Here is a 7,445-nt window from a genome sequence, read left to right as displayed (position 1 = left end):
TCCAAAGGTTAACATCGTGGTTCGCGTTTAAGACACTGTATTGGTTCGCTTTTGGAACAGTTCGCTTATTTGAACAATTTGTCAAAGTTAGGAAATTGTTGTGAATTTGTGAACAATTTGTAAACGATGGATACTGAATTTTATAACGCTTTTGCTACTCCAACCTCGATTACTCAAAGTGCTTTGATCGACAATGAAACCGGAACGTCTCAAAGACCACCTAAACTCATGGATATTGATGATTATAACGTGTGGTCGGAACGGTTTGGAAATTGGGTTGAAGCTTATCATCTAGATGCGTGGGAACACACTGAAGAGCCATATGTCAAACCCACAAAGAATGATGTTGTGAATGGTACTCCATTGACACTTAGAGAGATGAGTACAGCAGATAAAAAGAAATATCGCGATGAAAAGCTTATGGTGAGTCTGCTTCAGCAAGCTATAAAAGAAGATATCTTGATACTGCTTCAACATGACGGAACTGCATATTCAATGTGGACAGAATTGGAAGCAAAGTTTACGGGAAGTGATGATATGTTGAAGAACAAAATGTCTCTCATGAAGAAAGAATTTGGTTTGTTTCGGGGACTGAAAAATGAAAACACCAAGCAAATTATTGATAGATATTGTAACTTGGTGAGAAATATGACAAAGTTAGGTGTTAAGAAAGATACTGATGAATTAATTGAAAAACTTGCAGATGCGCTTCCATATGAAACATGGGGAACATTTTTGATGATGCTGAGGTCCAACAAAGCAGAATATAAAAAGATGACACTAGGAGACTTCATAAAGCATCTGGAAGCTCAAGAGATGGAGCAGAGAAAGATCGCTAGGATGAAGAATTACGATGGAGAACAGGATATCAGTCTGTACTACAAGCATGGTGTTACTGATTCAACAAAGTTTTCTCCTAAGATCGAAACTGCTTACAGTGTTAAAGATTCTACTGAGAAGAAGGCATCTCAAGGATCAAGCAACAGCACAAGATTTTCATCTTTCGATCCTAACATCTAAGTAACAAAGAATGGTAGAAAAGTTCAGTGTAACATTGTATTAAGCCTTGAAAATGATCAAGACTACACTGAAGAGATTGCTAAAAATCAAATGTCTTTGTTAGGGATGATTTTAGAATCTTATAGCTGTTTTGTTGCAGGAAAGATCGGAAATCCAATGCTCACGAAAGAGGATTACGATCAAATCGATGTTGAGGAAATGGAATTGATGGATATCAAATGGTGTATGGCTAGTGTGATGAGACGTGCTGAAAAGTTTAAACAAATTACTGGTCGTGATGATTTTCGTGATGCAAATGTTTCAGCTTTAGGTTTTGATAAATCTAAAGTTACGTGTTTTCGTTGTAGGGAGAAGGGGCATTTCAAGCGGGAGTGCAAAAACCGTGAAGCTACCGGTGCCCAGAATCCTTTCGGAAACAATGACTATCACAAGAAGGCCATTTATCATCAAATCACACCACCAGCACAGCAGCAGGCACAAACAGCTCATGGGAGAGATGTGGTTGATAAAAGAGCATGTGTTGTTAGTCAGGGAAAATATGATAATTTTACCTGGGAAAAGTATCTTCCGAAAGACAGCAAAGTGTGTTTGGCTGAACAAGATGATGAGAAGTTGGTAGAGGGTTTTACTTGGGATGATTTTTGTCCAGATCAAAATCTTATAGCCAAAGAGATGTCCAAAAACACTTCTCATGCTTTCTTTGCTAATGCTTATGATTTGAAATGTGCAGAGAGGTGCAGAAAAGTCATGGAAGCTGCTGAAGAAAAACGAAGAAGGATCAGAGAAGAGGCAGAAGAGGAAGAGAGATTGAAGGAAGAAGCGAAAGCTGAGAAAAGAAGAAGAGCTGAGTTTTTACAACCAAGCAGAAATGTCAAAGAAGTTCCAGAATTTGAAGTGAAGATTGATGCAGAACGAGTTGAAGTTTCTGAAAAGTGTTTAAACTGTGACTCGTTAATCAAACAGAACAATGAGCTGCTGCATAATATTCATAAGCTGAAAGAATCGTATGATACTATGAACAGAGAAATCAACAAATATACAGATTCTGATGGTGAACAAGCTGAAGCTATGAATACTTTGAAGATAGCTTATCTGAGACAGCTTGATACGGCGAATTTTAACATAAAGAAATGTGCAGATCTCGAGCTTGAGTTGGCAACACAAAAGATAGAAACTGAGAAAATTAAGAAATTATTAGATAGTTACTCATGTTCTACTTTTGTGGTTGACAAGATTTATCCGGTGGTGAAAAATTTGAAGACATTCAAAGAAGAGCAGACATCGGATGAAGAAAAGTGTGTGACAAATGTTGAAGAAAAGTTGAAAGCTTCTGGTAAGAAACCGAGTGTATCCTACAATAGATGTCCGCCCCCGGTCGGAAATGGATATTACCTCGAAAACCAAATTCAGAAAGAGTCAATAAAGCGATCAATTTGAAATGGGAGTCTGGGTCGTCGGATAACTTACCAGAAAGTATTGATGTCACATATACGTCATCAGACACTGATCATGAGTCAAAGTTGATTAAAAGTATGGTCGATCAGGTGTTAGACAGCGATGACAATGAGGAGTCAAAACCGGAGTCCAAACCCCAGTCAAAGTCTGGGTCAAATATGTCAAAGCCGACAAATAAAAGGGACAAACAGGTTTATGATAAAGAATTTTTACTTTCGAAGTCTAATTTGAATGATGAATCGGTCAAAGTGGCATATACTTTGAAAGGTTCTGACAAATTATATTCAGATGAAAATTTTCCAATAAGAAGTGTCAGACTTGAAATGATTCAAAAGGTTTTCAAAATAACAGAAATTAATATTTCTGAAATAAAAGATTTAAATCTTAATGGAAAACCCAAACAATACACTTCAAGATATCAACAAAGAATTTACAAGAAAATGGGTTACAATTGTGGTTATAGTTTCCAACAGAAACCAAACCATAATTGTAATTTCAAAAGAAAGGTCTTGGTTTTGTTCCACAAAAAAACTATAAAAATGAAAAAGTTTATAAACCAAAAACAATGTTTGTTGCAGGAAAAACAACAGAAGCTGAAAAAGAAAAATCATTCAGAAATCAGACGAATCAAGAATTCCTTGCTAAGAAGCAAGAGGACATGAAGAAGAAGGAAGATCCGAAGAAGGTTGAAAAGAGATCTTGTTTTCAGTGTAAATCTGTGGGTCATGTTGCGAAAGATTGTCCAAAGACATTTCGACCAAAACAAGAAGTCTCAAGAAAAATGAAAGAAAAAATTGTTGAGAAGACTGAACTGTCAACCCGGAAGTTCACAGGTTTTGAGAATTCAACTTATGAAAAAGGAGAATGTTCAAAGAGTGCTTCCAAAAGAATAGACAATGCTACAAATCGGAAGTGGGTTGTAAAAGGTTCAGGTAAAAAGTCTGGTGATGATTCTGATTCCATAAAATCAGAGGAGCCACATGTTGAGAAAAAGGTTGAAAAGAAAGTTCCGAAATTGGACGATGTGAATTTTCCGCCACTGAATGCTAAAAATTACAAATCTAAAATCGGAAAAGTTGAAATTTCAAATCAGTTTTATTCTGACAAGAAGAAAATTGATGTTGAAAAAACTTTCAATGGAAATGTAAAACGCATCTTTGGAAAAATGGTCAGTGGTAAGGCTCAAAGCATTAAAGATTTTTATGCTTCCAAAGGATGGATTTACAAGTCGGTTGAAAGGAATGATGAAAATGATGAGGATACACCCAAGGAAGGTCAGGCTTGGGTGGATATATTTTTTCAAGAATAAAAACCTGACTTGCCGGAGATCCCAAGATGGTATCGTGGATCATGAATCGGCATCCTTCTAAATCTGTGTTTGAGATTTTGCAGGACTTGCCGGAACTCCCAGGTTTGTAAGCGAGGAGTAGGAATCGGCATCTTGAGAATTCAACCAACAGATGGTAATTGGTTGAAAAACAGGTTTGAAAGTTTTTAGTTGTCGAATGTAGTTGCTCTTACAAGTGGTTAAATCAAGGTCATTGAATTGAACTTGAGTTAACTATCATTCACGAAATTGGTAAACAATGTGATGATTTGAACCCCAATTTTACAAAAAGTAAAAACAACTAAACTTATTTTTCGGGAAAACCATTCTGATTAAAACAAATTTAAGTGTTTTGAAATCATTATGGGAAAATAGTTTTGTTGTGAGGGGGAGTTCTGATTGTTTAAGCCAAACGGATGGAGATTTGAAGTATTTCGATATCAGTTGTCATGTTCTGTACAGTTTGTTTTCAATTTTCTTTAGATGTATTTGAATTTTAGGGGGAGTAAGAATTAAGAATTTTAGAAAATCCAAAAACATCAGAAAATTTGAAAAATGAGTTTTTGTTGCATAAAAGAGGAAATGATAGTACATCAGTGGACTATCACAGCACGCTAAAGAATTGTAAAGCCAAAATGTGATAAACAATCTTACTGCGGATGTGTCAGTAGATTTTCGCACATTTAGTAAGTTGAAGCGAGATATAAACCTAAATTCAAACTTACTTAATTCGTGGGTAACTATTCTTGGATATATGGGTAACCCCCGAAATCTTGTTTGAAAGGTCCCGTATTCTGAGATACTAGGTCTTTATGCTCAGTGATATCTGGGGTATTATTCTGGGACTTCTGCTGTATGGAAATACTGACCTAGTCCCCGAATAATACTTTCTGCTAAAAGCTTTGAAACATAAGCGTCGCCCTCAGCAATCTGATTAAACAATAAAATTGATAATCTTTGCTGTTGTAATAAAAGATCCTCTAAAGGGGACCCACCAAAAGTCGAGCCGTCATCTCTCTGCTGAACGGAAGTTCTGACCTGAGCTCTCACGGTTTCGCATCTACCCCTTTATAGATATCATCTGTGGTATACTCACCTGTAAGACTGAATATTTGGGATCTGGATACGGGAGTATATTCAAGTGGAGTGATACACAATTAAGTCTAAGTCTCTAAAACATTAATATCGTATCTCGAATCAATTGAAATTTGTGTGAAAATTTAAGTGGACAAACATACTGACAATCTAGGTAAATTGTTTAGAACTTAAAATGTAATCAAGCTTAACGGTGTTTGTGATATGTCTCAAAAACTGATATGATCCTCTTGCACGAACTCACAAAAAATATTGTTTGTAAATAGTTGTTTTTTTGCATTCTACTTTCTTTAAAAAAAATCCAAAAAGATTTTTGGTGTGTTTTAGCATAAATTTTGAAAAGTCAAAGAGATTTTCGACAACTGGTGTTGATATGCTGATTTTCGAAATTCAAAGTGCTAAACTTGAAGAACTGGTTTGGGGAGTGTTTGTGTGTAGATGGTAAAAGTTGTTTTGATAAAAACCAGTATTAAATTCTTGAATGAAAAATCATTATTATTTTGGTTCAACATAGTTTCTAAATTGTCGAAAATTTTAATCTTTGAAGAAACTTATGGTTCGGTAGAGATTGTGCAGGACGTGAGCCAGATATTGATCCTGAGAGAGAATGAAGCCAGGTATCGATCTGGAACTTGATGGGAGCCTATTAACGATCTTAGAACCAGTGAAAGTTTGAATTCCAGACTACGATCCCAGCTGTGTGAGAGGGGGAGTCTGAAGACACCGTGTCAACATTCAAGAGAGAAGAGTTTGTTGATGATGAAGAAAGAAAACGAGGATTCTTGGAACGACATATATTTCAGAGGCAGATTATCGACTGATGAAGATTGTAGATTAACATGTGCGAAGACTCTATGAAGACTCCGTCAACATCCGAGGGGGAGTCTGTTGGTGCACTTACGTCTGCTGACTACGTCTTCCATCGAGTCTTGAAGTTGAACAGATCAAACATGGTACGGAAACCTAGAAATAGGAGTTTGTAATAGGTTCGCTTATTTGTCACTAGGGTTGATCCGCTTATGTGTCAGTTTTGTTCAGGATCGCTCATAGGGTATATAGTCGGATCGCTTTTTTGTCACGATGTAGGATCGCTTATACGTACATGTACGTATAAGCGAACCAGAATGTCTATAAATAGGTCCGTAGGAGCGATCTGAAACACATAGTTGAAGGTGTTTGTTCCGGTATGCTGCCGAAGTGCTGTCAAATCTTGTAATCGAGTTCAATATCAATAATACAGCAAGTTTAAAGTGAATACAGCTTCAATTGCACCGAATTATTAGTTTCCGCCTCTTAATTCGAATACGAACTTCTCTGAACGACTCAAACAGGGCCGAGAACGATCCTACATAAATCGTATCATGAGTAGATTGAAATTTGTGTAAGAATTTAATATGGATCAGTATATCGACAATCGAGGTGAATTGTTTAAGTCTGTGTATGAAATGAAATGAAGCTTAACGGTACTAGTAATTTGTCTGAAAAGCTGATATGATTCCCTGACATGCTCACCAAAAATAAGTTTGTAAATAGTTAATTTCTTTAATTTCTGCAATTTAAGTTTCTGTATTTCATTTCTTAGTTTAGAACACTTTATTAAAATCCAAAAAGATTTTATTTCTGCTTTATTTTTGACAAACCAAAGTGGAGAGTTAATCGTTGGATTCTCGAAGATTGAAGCAGATGCAAGAAAAGTTCTGAGCTGAAGAATGAGGAGAGCTTACTTTGATAGAGATTGGATTGATGAAAAGTTAAAACAAGTTCATTAATTTGATGCTTGTTACATTTTTCAGAAAATGTTTGAAAATGTTTTACAAAATCAGTCTGTATCATCAAAAGATCAACCAAGGTCATTAAATTGGACTTGGTAGATTAATTAAGTAATCAGGGTCATTAACTTGGACCTGAATACTTGAGTGGATTTCTAGAACTGATAGATTGTGTGACTTTGTGAAAAAGATAAGTTTGTAATGTTTGATGTTTGAGACACAGGTTTTGGACTTCATCATTCCCACGGAAGCTAATTGTCAAAGCTTGAACCAGATTAAGACCTCAGATTCTAGCATATTGAGAGGGGGAGTCTGTGAAAGGGGGAGTCTGGATCAACAAGTCAAAGGGGAGTCTGAAAATGAAACTAGGAAGTGAACCTGAACCTGTGAAGATAGAGTTTCTACGATGAAAAAGACAGAGTTGGAGAAAAGACCAAGACTGAAGACTTGGGGCTGAAGACTTCGTTAACATCCAAGGGGGAGTCTGTTGGTGCACGGAATGTCTGTTGACTACGTTTGTATCAAGTCTTAGGTCAAGATAGGTTAGATTGGAGCTTAAAAGTCAAAATAGGATTTAACTTGTTAATTTTGCTCATATGTACATTTAGATAGGAGATTTCGCTTTTTAGGTCATCTTAGGGTTTCGCTCATATGGTTCCTGGTAATTTCGCTTATACAGTCACATGGGGTTTCGCTCATAGGTCATGTAGCTATGAGCGAAATCAGCTGCTATATATATACCCTATCATGTGATCTTCATTTGTAACTTAGAGCGAAAT

This window comes from Helianthus annuus, chromosome 9 (genome assembly GCF_002127325.2).
Source record: "Helianthus annuus cultivar XRQ/B chromosome 9, HanXRQr2.0-SUNRISE, whole genome shotgun sequence".
In the NCBI taxonomy this organism is placed as follows: domain Eukaryota; kingdom Viridiplantae; phylum Streptophyta; class Magnoliopsida; order Asterales; family Asteraceae; genus Helianthus; species Helianthus annuus.
This window is presented reverse-complemented; position numbering follows the sequence as displayed.